The sequence below is a fragment of the Lissotriton helveticus genome, chromosome 6 (assembly GCF_964261635.1).
Source record: "Lissotriton helveticus chromosome 6, aLisHel1.1, whole genome shotgun sequence".
Taxonomy (NCBI): Eukaryota; Metazoa; Chordata; class Amphibia; order Caudata; family Salamandridae; genus Lissotriton; species Lissotriton helveticus.
Genome location: NC_136067.1, coordinates 1538692215 through 1538714114, shown reverse-complemented (window position 1 = coordinate 1538714114; position 21900 = coordinate 1538692215).

Here is a 21900-nt window from a genome sequence, read left to right as displayed (position 1 = left end):
AGATAACAACAATGAGATGTTGCAGAGTAAGAGACAAATCTCAGAGATTATAATAGTAAAATTGTTTAACAAGAGTAATATTTTGCAGCTATTATTTAGCCATGTCCAGCAATGCTGATCAGGTGAAGACTATGTCTAATTTTTCAGTGAACAGGACTCATCTCTTCTTAACCTTGGATAAGCCTCACCGACTCTGTGTGTCCTGCACATACTTAAATGTAAAGGGGCAGATTTATGTTAAATGGCACATCCCCAGGCATGCACCAGTTAACGTGCACCGCTGCTCTGCCACCCATGGTGTGCCGTATTTACAATCAGATAGGAGAAAACTGCGTCAAAACCCTGCGCCTGCTTTAAGCAGGCATAGGTCTTGACGCAACATTGTGGAGATGGGGCACCCCTGAGCCTTGCTTGAGCTGCATCGCACTTGCGATACAACTCCAGCAATCACTACCTTTACATCACAGATACATCATGCATCTGTGCCATTTTTGCCCCATGATGCCCCGCATTGTAAATGCAGCACACCATGGGTGGCGGAACAGCGGCACAGGATGACTGACACATCCCTGGTGATGCACCAGTCATCATAAATCTATCCCTAATCTTCTTATCTTGTTACAGATGAACCGCCATATGTACCATCAAACTATTTTGCATTTCCTAAATAGCGAATTTTAAGGAATAAATAGCAATTCTTTACCATTCCTAATTTGCAATGAGCAAATTGCTAATTGCAAGTTACCCATTCATTTCCATGGGCTAGGAGCCTCATAGGAATGAAGGTTTAATTTGCGATTAGCAATTTGCTCATCACAAATTAGGAATTTTTCCAAGGGTGCAGGGGTGTCTCAAGAACACCCTGCTGCACCCCTGAAAAAAAGATTTGGGGGCATATGGCACACATACATGCCCTAAGGGCATGTGTTGGCGTCATATGGGACCTTTTGTTTTTTTGAAAAAAAGCTTTTTGAAAAGAATTCACAAATTACCACCAATTTACCACAATAGTTTCCAAATCCTTAATGTCATTTTTTACATATTTTTTGTTTGATACATTGCATTTAAGTAATCGCAAAATTTGCAAATCCTTCAGTGCAATCGCAAAATAAGGAATAGCAAATTGTGCTATTCCTTATTTTGCATCAAACTTGTTTGATACATACCATTTGTCTAATTAGCATTCGCAAAGGCCGAAATTCGCAGAATTTTGATCTTTGCGAATGCTAATTAGCTTGATACATATGGCCCCAAGTGAGGCCTGTCTTGCAACATGGTGCATCTTTTGCATCACTGCTGCATCGGTTTCATGTGGTACGTTTTTTTTACACCATGACATGTCTGCCTAAAAGCATCAATTTGTAATTTTGTCGCCTCATAGCAAATCTTTTGCACCGCCGCTGCATCATAAAAGTGACGCACAGTGGCGCAAAAGAGGCATACACCTATCATAAATCTGTCCCTAGCATTTTAAATGATTAATCCAGGATGACGATAAGGTGTGGCCTATCCAGAGGTTTGTTTAAGGTGAGGCCTACTCAGGATTGCAGATTAAAGTTACGCTTGATGAAGAATACAGAAGAGATAATACATGTAAAGGCCTACCAATGAAGTAAGTGATTTGCACTTTATTTCGCCAGTCATCATAAATGTATCCCTAAGCTTCTTATCTTGTTACAGATGAACCACCATATGTACCATCAAACTATTTTGCATTTCCTAAATAGCGAATTTTAAGGAATAAATAGCAATTCTTTACCATTCCTAGGGGTCGATTAGGATCGCGGACGGACTTGAGTCCGTCCGCGACCCCTGAGGAGGAGGGAACGTCCGCATGGGCTGCGGCGTTCCCTCCGATCTGATTAGGATGTGACCGCCAGGGTGGCGGTCACATCCTCTATCTCTAACATTGCGGCGGGTGCAGCTTCAAGCTGCACCCGCCCCAATGTAAAAAATGCATGCACAGCATTTGCGTGCACAAAGCGGCAGGCACCGCGCGGTGCCTGCTGCATTGTGCACGCAAATGCAGGGGGGTACCATAGGTACCCCCCATGTGCACCCACCACCACCCCTTCACCCAGGGGGCCCGCAACGGGCCCCCGAAGTGAAGGTCCGTATGCTTTTCCATGGCGGCAATGCCGCCGTGGAAAAGCATATTTACACACACATCATAATATGGCGGACGGTGTCTCATAGACACCGCCTGCCATGTTATAGCTTTTCCGCCGCGGTCGGAAGCCGACCGCGGCGGAAAAGCGGCGGACGGATTTCCAGACCCACCAGCCATCCTAATTTGGCGGTGGGTCTTTGGAGTCTCCGCCGCGGTTTTTCCGCATCCTCCAGGCCGGCGGACACTTCCGCCGGCCCGGAGGATGCGGAAAAACCGCCATCCTAATCGGCCCCCTAATTTGCAATGAGCAATTTGCTAATTGCAAATTACCCATTCATTTCCATGGGCTAGGAGGCTCATAGGAATGAAGGTGCAATTTGCGATTAACAATTAGCTCATCACAAAATAGGAATTTTTCCAAGGGTGCAGGGGTGTCTCAAGAACACCCTGCTGCACCCCCTGAAAAAGAAATTTGGGGGCATATGGCACACATACATGCCCTAAGGGCATGTATGGGCGTCATATGGCACCTTTTGTTTTTTGGAAAAAAAGCTTTTTGAAAAGAATTCACAAATTACCACCAACTAGAAGTTGGTGGTAGTTTCCAAATCCTTAATGTCATTTTTTTACATATTTTTTGTTTGATACATTGCATTTAAGTAATCGCAAAATTTGCAAATCCTTCAGTGCAATCGCAAAATAAGGAATAGCAAATTTTGCTATTCCTTATTTTGCATCAAACTTGTTTGATATATACCATTTGTCTAATTAGCATTCGCAAAGGCCGAAATTCGCAGAATTTTGATCTTTGCGAATGCTAATTAGCTTGATACATATGGCCCCAAGTGAGGCCTGTCTTGCAACATGGTGCATCTTTTGCATCACTGCTGCATCGGTTTCATGTGGTACGTTTTTTTTACACCATGACATATCTGCCTAAAAGCATCAATTTGTAATTTTGTCGCCTCATAGCAAATCTTTTGCACCGCCGCTGCATCATAAAAGTGACGCACAGTGGCGCAAAAGAGGCATACACCTATCATAAATCTGTCCCTAGCATTTTAAATGATTAATCCAGGATGACGATAAGGTGTGGCCTATCCAGAGGTTTGTTTAAGGTGAGGCCTACTCAGGATTGCAGATTAAAGTTACGCTTGATGAAGAATACAGAAGAGATAATACATGTAAAGGCCTACCAATGAAGTAAGTGATTTGCACTTTATTTCGCCAGTCATCATAAATGTATCCCTAAGCTTCTTATCTTGTTACAGATGAACCACCATATGTACCATCAAACTATTTTGCATTTCCTAAATAGCGAATTTTAAGGAATAAATAGCAATTCTTTACCATTCCTAATTTGCAATGAGCAATTTGCTAATTGCAAATTACCCATTCATTTCCATGGGCTAGGAGGCTCATAGGAATGAAGGTGCAATTTGCGATTAGCAATTAGCTCATCACAAAATAGGAATTTTTTCAAGGGTGCAGGGGTATCTCAAGAACACCCTGCTGCACCCCTGAAAAAGAAATTTGGGGGCATATGGCGCACATACATGCCCTAAGGGCATGTATGGGCGTCATATGGCACCTTTTGTTTTTTGGAAAAAAATGCTTTTTGAAAAGAATTCGCAAATTACCACAAACTAGAAGTTGGTGGTAGTTTCCAAATCCTTAATGTCATTTTTTACATATTTTTTGTTTGATACATTGCATTTAAGGAATCGCAAAATTTGCAAATCCTTCAGTGCAATCGCAAAATAAGGAATAGCAAATTTTGAATTAAGGACATTTTAAGTCATTTCCACATGTGCAGTGTTTTCAAATTATGATTTGAAAATCGTTTTTGGGGAAAAGTAATGGTTTGCAAATTTATGACAAGGACATAATGGTGTATGCTTCTCTATAAGGCATTTCAGTGTCTCTGATGTCATTTTTCCCATATTACATTATAAGACCTTTCCCCATGGAGCACATTCCTTGTAAATATGCTCCCACCTGTGCATGGTGAATTTAGATTTTGACTGTTTGAGTCACATAGCCATGTTAAAAGTGACCCAAAAAAATTGCAAACGCTTTAAAAAAACACATTCATGTGTCTTAAGGACATTTTAAGTCATTTCCCCATGGACAGTGTTTTGTAAGTGGCGCAAAAGAGGCATACACCTATCATAAATCTGTCCCTAGCATTTTAAATGATTAATTCAGGATGACGATAAGATGTGGCCTATCCAGAGGTTTGTTTAAGGTGAGGCCTACTCAGGATTGCAGATTAAAGTTACGCTTGATGAAGAATACAGAGGACATAATACATGTAAAGCTCTACCAATGAAGTAAGTGATGTCCACTTCATTGCGCCAGTCATCATAAATCTATCCCTAAGCTTCTTATCTTGTTAGACATCAACCGCCATATGTATCATATAACTATTTTGCATTTCCAAAATAGCGAATTTTAAGGAATAAATAGCGATTCTTTACCATTCCAAATTTGCGATGAGCAAATTGCTAATTGCAAATTACCCATTCATTTCCATGCGCCAGGATGCCCATATGAAAGAAGGTGCAATTTGCAATTAGCAATTAGCTCATCGCAAATTAGGAATTTTTCCAAAGGTGTAGGGGTGTCTCAATAACACCCTGCTGCACCCCTGAAAAAGAAATTTGGGGGCATATGGCACACATAAATTTTAACAACATTCCTTTACCTCAAAAACGATTTTCAATTCATAATTTGAAAACACTGCCCACAGGGAAATTACTTAAAATGTCCTTAAGACACATGAAAGTGTTTTTTTTTTGCCTTACCAGCATGGTTGGGTCACTTTTAACATGGCTATGTAACACAAACATTTAAAATCTAAATTTGCCATGCACAGGTGGGAGCATATTTACAAGCAATTTGCGCCACAGAGAAAGGTCTTACATTAAAATGGGAAAAATAACATCAGGGACAGTCAATTGCCTTATAAAGAAGCATACACCATTATGTCCTTGTCATAAATTTAAAAACAATTCCTTTTCCCCAAAAACGATTTTCAAATCATAATTTCAAAACACTGCACATGGGAAAATTACTTAAAATGTCCTTAAGACACATAAAAGCGTTTTTTAATTGCCTTTGCAGCATGTTTGTATCACTTTTAACATGGCTATGTAACACAAACATTAAAAATCTAAATTTTCCTTGCACAGGTGGGAGCATATTTACAAGCAATTTGCGCCACATAATTCATAATTTTCTCCTTAAAGCACACTATTCTCTATCTAAATTAAAGAAATATTTTCTCACCTTAGCAAATACTTTGAGTTTGAAAACAGTCTCAGAAACACACCAATTTGTCTTCAGCAGAGCAAAAGGTATGCACTCCAGAGTCTGCAGCTATCAAAAGCACAGAAATGCTGTAATTCTTCACACATATCTCTCATGTCACCCAATCAAAACTCTTCCCTCACTTTTTTTCAAATGAAAACCCTTCCCCCCTCTGCCCTTTCTGCCTTTTCTGCATGGCAACCACCTCTTGGAAGACTTCTGGTGTTTGCAAGTTCACACAACAATGTTGCAATTGAACTCTGAACTCTCAGTGCACCTGCATATCCAGTGCATTCTTTCATTTAATGATTTTTTATTGACCATTCAAAATACATCTTTCAAATAACTCATCCGTGCACACTAACTTTCTGTTTTCAGCAATCAAAATCCACCAATCACTGTTACTGCTTCATGAACACAGAAACTCCACAGTTTTTTTCATTTTAAACTCTCATTTTTTCAACTGCCATTTCATTGCCACACTTCATCTGACTGCAGGAGAACCTTCTCTCACCATGTTTTCTGTCTGGATTGTTGGACATAGTTATATTCACTGGGCTCAAAGGTACACTGAAAACAGGGATTTACCTAACCTCAATTTACAAGATGTGGAAATTAAGTGGTTTGGCCACAGAGGATTAAAATGTCACCAATTGATACCATTGGTGAAAACCTTTATGCATTTGCCCAAACCTGACCTGTTAATTGTGCACTGTGGAGGTAATGACTTGGGCACTTTGACTGGTGTAGGTCTGGAAATGCTTTTAAAGGACACCTTTGAGCAATTAATGGCACTTTTTCCTCAGACTGCCTTGGTATATTCAAATATATGCCAAAGACAGAAATGGAGGTGGTCAAACCAATTTTGTCCACAAATTGAGAAGTCGAGGAAGCATGAAACAAATCTGTTTCAGCTTACATGAGAGACCATGGAATGAGCTCCCTGTACAACAATAACTTGCGTTACTACATGCAAGATATCTACAGAGGAGATGGAGTTCACTTCTCAGATGAGGGCAACAGAATTTTCACTCTGAATTTAAGAATGTGCATTGGTACCTACTTATAAGTACCTAAATGTACCATAAACCCAAAAGCTCTTCTCAGAGCTACCCTACATCTGATCACTCACAATTATTATTTTACTCTAACATTTTTCACAAATTTTCAACAAAGTACGCTCCCTGGGGCGCTACCCGGTACGCGAACCGGGAGCTAACCTCGCGAAATTTTTAAAAAAAATGTTTTTTTTCCGCACATATGGGCCTCCTCAGCCACCCTCACAAAACCTAGGGGGTCAAGATAAGTCTACCGTGCCCCCTTCTACCCATTCTGAACATTATTTGCCCTCCATCTTGTATCTTAATTCGACCGAAACACAAAATGGTGGACTCCCGTTACGCTTAAGGTTCGCGAACCGGGGCGCTCAACGGTTCGCGTACCGGGTCGCTCCCTGGGAAGCGCACCATCAAAAAAGGTGGGAAAGTAGTTCACAGAAAAGCCACTGGAGACAATTTCACCAAATATAGACTAGCTCATACTACATACCAATCCCTACCATTTTCACAAATTTGATTGGAATTCCATTTAGCCATTTAGCCTGTAGACCTCTCTAAATACCGTGAGGTAAATTACTTCACAAAACACATCTGAAGTGTTGGAATTGACAACCAATTAAAATGTTACTTTCATTTTCTACTTTTTTTACCTGACATTTGATTGGTTATATACCTGAATACATATAAAGGAAGAGAAGAAAACACAGCCATTTTGACTACTACTTCTTGGTGTACATTTCAATAGGATTTTCACTAATTCCTTCAACTTCTATCTAAAGGTAAGTTTTTATTTTTAAAACTGAAGTATATTGTGCACTATAAGTTAATATGGTAAACTTTTTCTGATAGTTATATACTATCCCTCTGTAGTAGTTATAGATTTAGATAGACTTCTCTGTTATAGTTATGGATGGAGTTAGGCTTCTCTTGTATAATTATGAATTTACTTACGTTAAATCACATACACTTTTTTATATTCCTACTTCCACTCTGATACTATACACTGCCCAAAATTAATCCCAACAGTGCCCTATCTCTACTAATATATATTTTTTTAATCTAAATTTCAGGCAAAATGGAAGGCGAACAGAAAGTTGAATTTCAAATTGTCCTGCAAGAGAGCAGCCAAGAAATCAATGATGAAAATGATATTGAATTTTTCGATGAAACTTTAGACAAAGAACTACTGCAATGTGTACAAGCAGTAGATAACCTCCTTGAAAATGAGGACATTTTACACCCTCAGAGACTACAATGTATATTCAATGATAATTATGAAATTTCTGACAATGAAATGTTAGAAAGTTTAATAAATTATGAAACACAATCACAATAAAAAAAAATACTTAAAAAATAAAGAAAATAAAAAATAATCAACAAAACCAACAATCAATTAACATACAGCATTTGAAAAGTCTATCATTCATTTTTCATTGCAGTACGCTGCCCAGAACGCTTCCCGGTTCGCGGACCGGGCGCTCCCCACGCAAAAAAAACAAAATTTTTTTTTTGTTTTTTTTGCCCCGCGGGGCCCTTTTAAAACCTCCACATTAAACCTAGGGGGTCAGGGAGGATCTAGTATGCCCCCTTATGGTTATTTCCCCCTTTGTTTTGGCCTCCTCTTGTCTCTCAATCCTACCGACAGACAAGATGGCGGCCGCTCCGGACTGTTTAGAATGTTGACAGACACCGGAGAGCCAATCAGCTTAGCTACGCGAAGTTCCGGTACGCTTAAGGTCCGCGGACCGGAGCGCTGCCCAGAGCGTGCTTACAGATATATATCTTTTTTTAAACGTTAATTTCTCAAAATCCACTGGAGCACATATATTGAGACCTAGAAAAGGCACATCGGGCTACCAGTCCCTACAATTTTGCCAAGTTTCATGCAAATCCATTCAGCCGTTCGGGCTAAAAGTGAGGCCAACCGCCCTATGGAAAACTCAATGTTAAAAACACGTTTTGGGACCCCCCTTTTTTCTCGGCCCCCCCTTGACGAACCCCCCCAAATTTCCAAGGGCTGCTCAGAAACAAAATGTTCAATTTTCCAGAAAATTTCAGCCAATTCCGTCCACAAACGCCAAAGTTATTAGACATAGAATTTTCAAAAATCCCATAGGGAAAAAATCCTAACTATATATACCTACTGGCGACTGCCAGTAGGTGATATATATATATATATATATATATATATATATATATATATATATATATATATATATATATATATATATATATATATATATATATATATATATATATATATATGTGTGTACATTACATTTTGTATATTAAAATAATTAGATAGTAAAAATTAAAATAGTGCATTTTAGAAATAAAATACTTTAAAAATAAACCAACATCAGATCACATGTCAAATGTTTAATTATAAATTTAAAAAAATGAAATTACAATGAAAAAAGTTAATCTCAAATTGATTTTGTAAATCAAAGAATAATTTTCCATGTAATGTGTACTTTATTTTAAATTTTTAACCCATATATTTTGCATAAAATAATGTAAAAATCTACACATTTAAAATTGATAATTAAATATAAAACACCAATATTATTCAAAGCCACAAAGATAAAAAGGATATATATACTGTTGAACTTTTCCCTCTCTGCAGGGCCACTTTCACACTTTTTGCTTTTTCCTCTTCTGTTTTCTAAATTTATTTTTGTTTTTTTGTTGGCTTGTCTGCCATGAAACACCCTTCTGGATGATCTAACCCATTCACTTGGTGGGTAAGAATTTAGGACCCCATCTTGGTCAAGAACTGAACACCTCTCACTGAGATGTCAGCCAGCTGCTAGGAAAAATCTTCAGCATGCAGGGACCCATCAAAGTCAGCAGAAGTGTCTCCCCTGATACTATTTGGAAACAAAAGGATATTTATAAAAAAATGCATCCTTGCCTCTGGCTGTGATTGCGATCATACTGTCTATTGTTTGTATTCCGCAGATAGCGGCGTCTCCATATAGACATAATAATAAACACATTTGTGTAGACCTTGCACATAATGACAAGGCAGTTTGATAGTGTTCTCATTAGGTTCTTTTGTGTCAGCGAGGTCGGTGTTTCTTAAAAACTTAACCCAACCATTGTGAATGCAAAAGTGTGTCAAAAGTCAATGTGACAAAGCGTAGGAAACTTTAGGAAAGAACCGAGAACATATAAATTGGCATTATTTTCTACCAGGCTTAACTCTGGTACCTGACACCCACCCTTCGTAAATAGTTCGGCATCAAGCTATCTAAAGCCACTAATTCCACCTCTAAAAATGCATCAGAATCTAAAAGTGTAAATGATAAAAGGATGATAAAGTCATTATGAAAAATCCGATTTAATGCTATTTGGATGCCCAAAGCATAAAGAACGCCAATAGCTGTTTAAAAATATAAAAACAATAAAGGATAAGTCAATTTAAAAGAAATGTAGCATAAATACAATCTAATAAAAAGTTCCTACCACAAGGAAAGCCAGATGTTTACATGTTCCAAGTGGTAGATGAAACATTGCTGTTCCCAGGGTTTGCAGACAATGTTCCCAGAGGTATACCTCAGAGCAAATCGATAGAGCAAAAATGTTCCCATCCACCCCTACAGCAACCACTGAGGGAGAAGATACAGTCAGTCAATGTTTCAGTGAAACAGAGCTTAGATCCAAACCACTATGTGTGGAGGCAACCCAGGGAAGCTCATAGAATATGGCCGGGAGCAGAGGTATCTGCAGACTACACCTGCTCATATAGGCCTTCAGCAGGCCCACCAGTACATGTATGTCTGCAGAGTCGATCAATTGCGACCCCAAGAACAAGTCCAGTGCACCCTTGTAAGTGCACAAGAGATAGCGGAACACTGGCTGTATGCACTGAAGCAATACAGGCCGGAAAAACAGGAACAAGTGCTTGAGGAAGTGCCAGCCCCATTTAATCTCAAACTAGGACGTCCATTGCAGAACAAAAATATTAAAAGCAAAATCCCTGCAACTAGGAGCAGGATCAGCTGAAGACTTCCAAAGATACTTCAGAGGACGGAGTGGATGAAAGATGGAATAACTCCAAGCACCTGCTAGAAGGTGCTGACCAACCCAGAGCCAAGGCTTCTTAAAAACCCTACAATTCCAATCGTACTAGACATGTTAAAAATACGATGGACCAGCTTCCCAAAATGTCCTGGGAAGTAAGTATGGAGAAGTGCCTGTGTCTCTGAAGAGGAGCGCTCCACCTAAAGATCAAAGGTCTCCTTGAATTTGAATTTGAATTTTTGAATTTTGAGGTGTTTGTAAAGCGCACTTTCACTTGGCAGTTTCTTGGCGCTGTAGGATTTCAACTGAGGAAAGGGAGGAAGATTATGGGCTGAACGCTTGCTGAAACAAGAAAGTCTTAAGATTTTTTCGGAATTCTGTATAGGAGGACGAAGATCTAAGAGAAAGGGGGAGAGAGTTCCAAAAAGTGGGGGCAAGCACCGAGAATTTCTCACCGCCAGCGCGCCTCTTCTTGAAGCGAGGAATGACTAACAAAGATTTGAAGGAAGAGCGCAAATCTCTGGTGGGAATATAGTTGGTTATAGCCGCATTAATAAAAGTGGGGGCAGTGCCAGCTCGAGCTTGAAAGGTGAGGCAGCCGAGTTTAAAGAGGGCTCTTTGCTTTATTGGAAGCCAGTGAAGGGCAGTGAGAAGCGGGGAGGAGTGATGGAATTTTGGTAGGCCATGTACCAGGCTGGCTGCCTGGTTCTGCACCAGCTGGAGGCGTTGGAGTGCATATGCCGGGGCGCCATTGTAGATGATATTGCCATAATCAATTTTTGATAGAATCATGGCCATGACGATCAATTTTAGTGCAGAGGGAGAAAAGAACCGGGATACTTTCCTAACAATGCGTAAAGTAAAAAAAGAGGAGGAAAAAACAGAACTAATATGGGTGTGAAGCGTCAAATGATGATTAAGCATGATCCCAAGGGTTTTCACCGAGTGGGAGGGAGTGGGGGGGGAACCAAAGGAGAGAGGCCAAAAAGATGGTGACCAAGGGTTGCCGCTGCCTCCAGTCAGGATCAATTCTGTCTTATCCGGGTTGAGTTTAAGATGGTTTGCATTCATCCAACCTCGGATAAACAGAAGAACCGACTGAAAGTTGGAGGCAGCAGATGAAGAAGAGGAAAAATTAAAAATAAGCTGGAGGTCATCAGCATAATTATAGACTGTGACCTCCATTTGTTGGAGTGCAAAAATAAGGGGAAAAATATAAAGGTTAAACAGGAGAGGGGAAAGGGAAGAGCCCTGGGGGACCCCGCAGTTCACCTTGTTTGGAAAGGCTGAAAATTCAGCCAGGTGGACCGCCTGTGTGCGTCCTTTCAGGAAAGAACCTATCCAGGCGAGGGCCTGGCCCCCTATGCCCGCCGCCTTGACACGGGACAAAAGAATGGAATGGTCCACCGTGTCAAAGGCGGCGGACAAGTCCAAAAGGACCAGTGCTTGGGGAGTATTTGTGTCTAAGCCCTCCCTAAGTTGGTCCATAACTGAAATGACCACATTCTCGGTGGAATGACGGGGGCGAAAACCCGCCTGGCAGGGTGCAAGATAGCTGCTGCTCTCGATAAAGGAGCTAAGCACCTGGGCGACGTGGGACTCTGCTATTTTTCCCAAAAAAGGAAGGAGGGATATGGGACGATAATTTGCGGGGGAGGAGGGATCAGCTCCGGGTTTTTTCAATATTGGAAGAATTATAGCGGTCTTAAGGGGGGCCGGGACATAACCTGACATAAAACAATTGTTCAGAAGGGTCAGAACCGGTGAAGGGCATGCCAAGAAAAACGGTCTGAGAATACGTGCAGGGGCAATGTCGGCAGGGGAGCCCGATTTTACTCGATTGAGTAAGGAAAGCAGCGATTCTCTAGCAAGTGGGGGAATAGACGTAAGGAAGCAGTGATTTTCAGGTGGTGAGGGGGAAATAAAAGTGGGGGAGGGGGAGGGATGTTGGCTTTAATGAGGATTATCTTATCAATGAAAAAATCATTGAGTGAATCGCATAAGGCCTGGGAAGGGGGGATTTTGGGTGAGGCTCTGTTCGACGAAGCTAACTCATGTACGGTGGAAAATATCTCACGGGATTGGCATTCTGCCGCTAGAATGCGTCCGGAGAAATACTCGGTCTTAGTCGTGAGTATGGAGATTTTATATTCATTAAGAACAGTAACAAAGTGTTGCCGGCAGATGGATGAATAGGCTCGGCGCCAGGCTTGTTCGGCCTGTCTTACCTCCAATTTCTTCGCTTTAAGATCAGGGCTGAACCATTTGTTTGCCTTATGTGAACGGTTAATAGCCATTCGCTTCAAAGGGGCCACAGGGTCACAGGCGATAGTGAGCCATCGATCCAGTGTGGCTATCTGAGAATAAGGGTCTGATCCCATGGTATCAGGGCAGGTGGCTGCTAGCGAATTGCAAAGGGAGGTAATATCCACCTTATTCCAGTTCCTAGCCCAGATGTTTCCTTGGCTGAAGTTAAGGCCTCATCATATTGAAACAATAAGACTTTCAGTTTGCTCAGGGCTTCAAAGCACACGTTAGTAAGATTAATTGAAGTCCACAGCATACAACATGTTACAATAGAAGAGACAATCACCACAAATGCAACCCGTGGTTTCATCCCACAGCAACCCTGACTGTTCAACATCAGGTAATTTCCATTCAAGTATAATCTGAAAGTCAAACGTCTCATGACCAGTGAAGATCCTTTCAAGTATCAAGACAGGTTCGCAACAGATGCATTGCATGACGCCATGCAATGAAACGTCGTTGCATACTATGGACCTACTTAAAGTATTCTCACAGTCTGAGCTGCTGAGAAAAACTTCAGTATCCTTATTCAAACATCAATCTCATATAGCCTTTCAGCAGCTTTTTGTTTTATATTCCCGAGTTAGGCCCATGTAGCGAGGCAGCTTATTCTTTCCATTGTCCAAGAAAATAACATTTCAGCTTTGACCTTTTGCACACATATGCATGTATGACAATGTTGGAATCATTTCTCTGAAGCTACTTTGTTTTCACATCGAGCTTCTCACAACATTATCACAATGCCTTGAACATCATGTACTAGGCCTCTCTATGCACAAGGTACAAAAGTCATCCTATTCTCATCCCCGAGGCAACAGCGCTAGCCACATATTCATGACATCACCAATCTAGCGCACACATCGCAAAGGCTGCTTTTTATTATAAATAATAGGCATCCCAATAGATTGGTAGAGGGGGCACTTCTGCTGACACTGAAGGCCCCTGCATGTTGAGAAATCATCATGCACCAGTATGACATTCCGTGAGGGGTGTCCAACTCAAGACCAATACGGGGTCCTTCACTCTCTCCTATCAGGTAATGGTGTTGGAACATCCCTTGGAGGGATTCTTGGCTCCACACCCATACACACTCTATGTACACACACAGTAGGGTCTGTATCGTAAGAGTATGTTAGATTACCATATTGCATATATGCCTACATATATTCATTGCTTCAGCACCATGGTAGAACGGTATCTACTGTTCACTCTTTTGGCGCTTGTAATCTCCTTTCTGTGCTTCAGTCTCCTAATCAAATTCAAATTTCAAATTCAAACCACTTCATTCAGCTAGCAAAAGCCATAAAAGTACACCACAAATGACAATTTTCATACGAAAAGTACATAAAATCATATTAATACATTTTGAACGCAATGAAATATACCACATACAAACAGTAAAACAATACCAGTAAAAAGAGGTGACTTGTAATACATTAATCAGGCAATAAAAACAATGATATCAATATATAAGTAAAATAAACAATTTAAACTTTCTAGCACCATTTCTTCTTATATCTTACTGCCACCACCAACAAATTTGCAACAATAAAAATCTCCCTGGGGTTATTTAACAGCTGCAACTATAGTAAGGCAGGTCTAACTTAAAATAGGACTTAAAAACTTTCTCCTCATGGGGCTAAAATGCTCACAAAACTTTATGAAATGCAAAGTATCCTTTGTTGAAAAATTGTCACATGTACAGGGGCCTAAATCATTTACCCTACACCACCCCATTACATCTGCTAAAGACAATGAATGAAATTGAAATGGAACCTGGTTAGAAGAAATCGGTGAAAAGGTTTTGTGTCACTTGTCAGGTATGGTTCTATCCGTGGGACTGTCTTTAACAGGAAATGGGCTTTTACCATAAATTTCACAATCTCCAACGCCTCTGTCTCTGCAGACAGCACGTTTAAAAATTATATTTTAACCTATAAGGTCCTCTTTCACTATCTTTTCTGGGGTGGCAAAAATTTCAGGTTGTCCCATTTTACCTAGCGTTGACTGGACATATTGTATCCATAGGATTTTACTTACATTCTCCAGCTCTATACAGTCCCTGATAATTTCTCTATTTAGTGCCAGTTCCGTATTAATCCGTCTCTTTAGCCAACATACCACAGGACCCAGCCCAATTTAGTCCTCAACAAAACCACTACCCAACTCTTGGTGAATAGCATATGTAGAGGTAGACTGGGGAACCGCCAGGCGATATCTCATACATTTCTTTTCAACTTGTTGAAGTTTTACTACAGCTTTGTATTCCCAAATAGCAGACCCATACATTGCTATAGCAATACTTTTAGATGCATACATTTTTAGCAGAGCTTCAAGGGGCTTCGCTCCTAGTCGGGATACAAAACCTTGTAGCGCATCTATGGACCTAGACATTACAAGTTTTTTCGCCCTTAACTGGGGAGTCCAGGATCCTCTCTCACCAAATAAAACTCCCAAAAAGGAGAAAGAGGAAACCCTTGACAACTCAACCCCTTCACTATACAAAGATTTGGATTTATTTGGCTTCTGCCCCATTGTCATTGTGTGCAATTTAGTTTTATTAACAATAAGGTCCAGGGATTGCATAAAGGACCCAAAGGAATCTTGTCTGCAGGCCAACTGCTGTGCGGGCCAAAAGACCGCATCATCAGCGTATAGGAGAGCAGGAATAACCCTGTCTCCTATACGTGGGATATCTAAAGTGGCAGTGCTAAGGGGTGTTTAATTTATTTATATAACGTGTAAAAAGCACAGGGGCTAAAATACAGCCCTGCCATACCCCTTTATCAATTTTAAAGTGCTTAGTGCAATTGCTATCTTGGCTTACTGTAACCCTGGCATTAAGATCCTTATGATGATCTAATCGAAAATAGACTAAGCAGCGGTCCATCCCCATACCTATCAATATTGTCCATAACTTTGATCTATTTACTAGATCAAAGGCTGAGGATAAGTCCATGAAGGCCAGCTGCAACATGCCTTGTTTCACCACTGTATATTTCTCGGCCAAAAGGTGCAAATTTAGTCACTGATCTATAGTGCTTCTACCGTTTCTAAAACCGTATTGACAGTCTGTTAAAATTCCAGTGTCGTCCAACCATTCAAAAACGTTATTTTAGAATAACTCTACCTAAAACCTCTACCACGGAGTCAATCAGTCTCCTAATCATTGCAGCACACGTATTTTATTCAAAAATAAAGTTGGTTCAATAGGTATTATTGAAAACGTCCCACTATTTATTCTCTGTATATTTCTGAGCGAAAGATTCTGTACTGCCTCCACAATTCCTGAGGAATCAAGGTTGTCATGTTCAGTGGTTGCCGGAAACTGTTCACTCTCTGCTAGTTTGGGTGGGGGGCTTACGGTGGCACTGTGAGCTAGCTGGTCTATAGGCCAACATATCCTACGGGGCTGCCCAGAAAAAGTCTAGGCACCAAGCCCTTAGTTGTCCATAGAATGCGCAGATCCTAGGGATTTGTAGGAACTACACAACAATTGTTGAGATATTTTCCATATCTCATTATAGACAGTGTAAAGTAAAATCGTTTGATGCGGTTTCAGAGTACCCAGTAAAAAGTCTTGTAAATCCAGGTCATCAGAAAAAAGGAACAAGTGCTGTTGTACCTGAGACAGTGTCAATGTTCTTAGCCAATCAAGGCACAACTTCCCAACACTCTAGGTGATTACCACCCTGAAAGTACACACTGCATATATAGTATGTCAGACCTATTTGCTGTAATCCCTCAACGTTGCCCAGGAATCTATCCTGACATTTGTTAGTGTCTAGTAGCCAGACTAACCATCCCTTCCAATAGGGATCTCATGAGTTACGTCTACTCTTACACAGCAAAGTATCAATAGTGTTTTCTTTATATGGTGTTAACCTCTGCCAATTGTCAAATCGTGTAAGAGTGAGAACCCTCGGTGTGTTTAAATCCTTTTTTTTTGGCTATGCTAAGACACGTTGTCTGTAGCACAGTTTTGTTCAAAACCATCTGTAGCTGTATTAAATAGGCTCTAATAAAGCCTCAGTTTCCTGAACCTGCTAATCTTTAGTCCCGCGATAGATTTTGCATCTACTGTGTCCCTCCAAAAGTCAAAACCTTGTGCAGAGAGTAGGGAAAGAAAAGAAGTAGAGTTAATAAGCTTAGTATTAGTTTACATACTTTTCTTTGCAGGGGAAGGGGCATGCCTATAATAAAATGTGGCTGGGTCAGATGTGTCATAACCAGAAAGATAGTCAAAACTCTTTGGAAATGCTTTGGAATTACCACTTGGGCAATGTTCCCATTGTGTAAAATTAAACAGTTCACAAGATGTACTCGACACGTGTAGAAAACGATGACCATAATGCTGAAAACAGAACATCTCATCAAAAATAGCTGTATCATCATAAAACTTATCAGAACAAAACACAGTTGAATGCTCTAGATCCTCTAACATTTCATACACTGTATCAATCATCAGCAATAGTACTAGGGGTGATAATATCATTCAAAGAACTTTTAAACAAATGTGGAATTTGCAAGAGTTCAGTGGGACCATACACATCAAACGATACCCTATCCCATACAATCCCATCCAGAACTGGAACAGCTGAAATGTTCACCAGGGACAAGTCTCTTTGTCTATGGTGTGATGATGTATGTGGTTTCAGAACCAAGTTCACAGTGTGTACTTCAGAACATTCGGGGACAAAGAATCCATTCAACAGAAGGAAGAACACAGTCACAAAATCAATCCAATGGACTAGGGAAACTAATGCTATTGTAATCTAAAGGTTTAACCATGAAGAAATAAAGTAAGTCCTATTCAGCCAACAATAGAAAACACACACCATTAGTTTGAATGGCAGGGGTGGTGGCTGCAGTGCAGTGGAATCTCCGATACGTCAGAGGAGAAGTCATCAAAGTCGATGCAGTATCGAGATGCTGTCCGGTCTATCTTGGGCAGCTCAGCAGGCTTGTACGAATTAGATGAAGACTCGATCTGTAGTACATTGAAGTAGACCTTGTTCTTCTCAGGATTCTGGATTGAAATCTGTGTTTCTGTACTTGTAGACTGCACAGTTGTTGTTTTCTTTGAAACAGGTAGAAGGCATACTTCATTGTTGTTCATTGTTGTCTCTTGTTGAAGAGCGCAGGATTCATTTGTAATTAAAGCTTCCATCTGAACCTCCTGTATGGCAGTGATAGGAGATTGGTAACTACCCAGGATTCCACAAGGCTCACTGTTGAGAATTGGCAACATAATGTGGTTTGATCAGATCAATAGAGACATAACTTTTGTCTCGACGTCCGGCAAGGGGTGGGTAAAGCACAGTTTGTGTACCTTCACCATCAGAATAGGCACAGGTGCTCTGTAATATGGCCTAAATTCTTTCTTCTCTACTATCTTTTCTCAGACCAGATCCCTGATCTTTGGGATCCAGATGATTCTTGCTAGAACAATCTTCACTTCTTCAGTGGTGAGTTTAACTTGGACATTGCTATGTACGTCCTGGAAATTGTTAAATTCCTGTAAAACAGCCAAATGTGCATTGGTGTCAGACCTCTATAATGCCACTGTGCTGGGAATATAGAGGTCTGGGAGGTCAACGAAGCACAGAAAATGACAGTGACATTCACAACCCTCATCGGCTCTCACAGAGGGGCCTAATGTAACAATGTCCATAGTCTCTCCTTTGCTCTTAATGAGGTGCAGAAAGTGACACTGATATACTATGCTACTCTAAGGGACAGAGGGTGAGAGCATCACACCATTCTCTTATAAGAGGTGCACACACTAACACTTACTCCCTCTGATGCTTTCACTGAAGGGGCAAAGTGACATCCACAGCCCCTTTTCTGTTTTAAATGTTTGAGGAAGAGTGACAAGAGTTCTGCTGCCATAATGAACCATGACACTGAGACCTACAGCCCCCATAATCTTTTCAGTAAATGCATAAAGTGACAGTTAAATTCGCAACCATCAATTTGCTCTTAATTGGGGCAGGACAGTGTTGTTCACAGCCCATCTACTGCTCTCAATGAGAGGAAATGAATACTAATGAGATCTACTGAATGACTGCGGCTCTTCCTGACAGTCAAAGCTTAGGAATGCCATTTACTACTTATATCCCTCTGTTCACATTGGGAGTCTCAGAGCAATAGTGACAGTCACAGCTCATACTCTTCTGCTCTCACTGAAAGGGACAATCCCAGCTCTCCCCCGCTACTCTGACTCAGAAGGCCAGATCAGGACAATGATCTCCAAATGGCTTCCCTGCTGCTCTCTCACTGTTTGCCTCACTCCTCCTCCCTTAGGTTTGAATTACACCTGACTTTTGAGGTTTGATTCACAGACCATTTTCTATACATTGTTGTATTTTGCTTCCTGTTCAGATGTAAATTGCTTAGGCACAGAAGTATTTTTTATGTTGGAGAAGTGTAATTTTGGTCCCATCTGAGATACTGTAGGAGCGCATCATAATCATGATGAGTCAGCACTCAAATATATTCTGTGTGATTAAAGTTACGAAAGATAATGGAGTGTTGTACATTTAGAGGGCTCCATGTGTAACAGATACAATGTTTAAAAAAACCAAGTTTCAGTTCATTAACTTTGAATGTGAATGATTATATTGTGTACATATAAAAAAATAGTCAATAAATGTATGTGTGTGTGTGTATGTTTTCCTCACATTTGAATCATATAAATCTGATGGTGAAGCTTGTTTGCAGCTGTGCAGGCAAATCAAATTCAAAAGAAATTCATTGAAAATATAATATAGAGAAGCAAAAAGAAAAAAGTATTCACAAGCATACATTTTATGTGCAAAAGTATTCATTATAAATATTTGGCTGAAATATTCCTGCCTAGGACAAAAAAGCTAGTCCCATGTACAATTTTTTGTATGACCTAGAAATTCACAACAGGGGCGACACCTCCATTAAGGCAGAGGAGCGTTGACACACTAATTAAAATGCCCCCAGTTCAAAAATAAAATGGTAATAAATATTATTACCAATTTATTTTTCATTAACTTTGCAAACCCACGTTCTGAGCTGAATGTCATGATGGGGCGGGCTGCTGCTGAGTGGCCGCAGCAAAGAGGAGTGATGGGCTGGGCACTTTAAGTTTAAAGTGTACATGTCTCTTTGGCCGGCTGTCTTGCGATGGTCAGACAGATATGCGCACTTTAAACCTCTCAACCCAGCTGTCTGGACAGCTGGGTTGAGAGCACGCACAGGCCTGCAGTGCCCTTTGGAGCGCTGAGACAACCCACTCCATCCAATCCGGGTGTTATTCTCATGCTGGTTAACAGCATGAGAGTAGCACCAGGTATGGTTAGGGGAGTTGGCTGGACCCCCACTCGAGGAGAGATAGACACCTGGCCCGGGAGAGGATGTGCAGCAAGGTAAGTGACTTTTGTTTCCTTTTTAAAGTATTTTATCTGTGTACGTATGCTCTAAATTGCCAACATGCATTACATTAGTGTTTTAAAGTTACATGATAATGTAAAGCATGTCGGAATGATCTTAGTTAATATAGTTTTGCACGTTGATGCACCCACCATCCTTTTGCACACCCAGCCACTCTCCATAGCTGCCAGCTGCCACTAATTCACACATTTTGCTTTTTATGGAATTCCACACATTATTGTCAATGAAATGTCACACTTTTTTCTGCTGGAAACTGAATCAAGCTAAAAAATATCCCGTGGTGGACATTCTCCTTGAATCAGTCCCCTTGTTGATATCTGGTGTGAACCTGAGATGTGCCCTTGCATTCGATTTTCATGCAAAACACTAAAACGAATTTCGCAAATCTTTACATGATTTTACATAATTTTCAATACATTTTATGAACTTTCACAAAGCATAAATTTGCAACTTTGCATAGGACAAAAAAAAGTTTTTATTTTGTCTACCAAAACAATAAGAATGTCTTAATCAACTGTGAAGAAGATAGCCAGCGGAACCAGATGTAAATAAAGGCAATACCGGATGTTGGTTAAACTCTCTTCCATTAGGTCTTTTTACCACTTTAAAAATGCATTATGCCATGATGAGTAAATACAGTATTTCACTCATTGTTACTTTAAACAGCTGGTTTCTCATCAGCATTAGCAATAATGAGTACAATTAAAGTCCTCACCTCTTTTTGCAGATGTTTTGCCTTCTTCATAAAAAAATGCATTAATACAACTCCTGTTCTGGCAACATGTCGTTTAGGTGTGCTTTATTTTGTTATGAGTATTGAATGTTAGCCCTCTAGTTGTTCGTTAGAACTCAATGGTGATGCTGTGGTAGTACTGTCACTGCTGTTGAACATGTATGTTTCCATCAGCATGCCAGAGTTTTCTCACATACATGATGAAGAGAGAAAACAATATTGATTGTAAAGATAATTAATCAACTTTGAGTATATGGTCAACATTCTAACCTGATTAAATAGTCTTAAAATGCAATATTCTTAAAATTAATATGTCTCTAACGAACAAATGGTTTTAATTGTTAGTTAAATGTATTTTCCCTTTCAGTGCATGGCAATGCATTTCAGTAGGGAAAAGGCAGAACGTAATTACCATATTATGGCAACATTTATGTATGTACATGTAACCACCTGTCAAATATATTGAAACCACAAACAAAACATTTGCATAGTCTAATTAGCAATGTAACTAATATGTAAGCAATCGGGCACTCCCAGGTAGTTACTGTGCATGACTGTTTCTGATATAACTGCAATGAAAAGATATGACATTATTTAAAGCAAACGCACTGTTAAATGTAATATGCCATTTGAGTCGCAGAAGCACTTGTATTGTCAGAAGCACGCTTCAGGGCCCACGTGTAAGATCACTGAAACGCACAGTTGTTTCCACATCACAATTTTAGGATTTATCTTTAGATCTTCTCCCCTTCCATCGACTGCACCACAGGACAAATCATATATCTGAAAAGTCTCCCGCTGCTATAACTTGTTTCAGGTGCTCTCTCGGGGACCCGCGCTACAGGACAAGCCGCAGAAACATGATTGGGCTGCTGTGAAAAGAGCAGCAGTGGTTCAATTATCCCTGCAGGAGCCTGGAATCAAAAGAG